Here is a 226-nt window from a genome sequence, read left to right as displayed (position 1 = left end):
ATATATATATATAATTTTGAAGATCATAAATAATTATTTTATTATATTTAGATGCAGATTAATTAATCTGTTATTTTATGAGACTCAATAACAATAAAATTGAAGAATAAAAATAATTAATAGCTGAATTTTAGTTTGTATTATGAAATGCTTTGGCCCACAATTGTTCCACTAACCGTTATCAATTGTGATCCCCTTCTCTGCACTCCAATGCGCGCCCCCCCCC

The sequence above is a fragment of the Dendrobium catenatum genome, unplaced genomic scaffold, assembly GCF_001605985.2.
Source record: "Dendrobium catenatum unplaced genomic scaffold, ASM160598v2 fragScaff_scaffold_670, whole genome shotgun sequence".
Lineage (NCBI taxonomy): Eukaryota > Viridiplantae > Streptophyta > Magnoliopsida > Asparagales > Orchidaceae > Dendrobium > Dendrobium catenatum.
The sequence above is the reverse complement of the archived record's forward strand: the minus strand, read 5'-3'. Positions refer to the sequence as shown.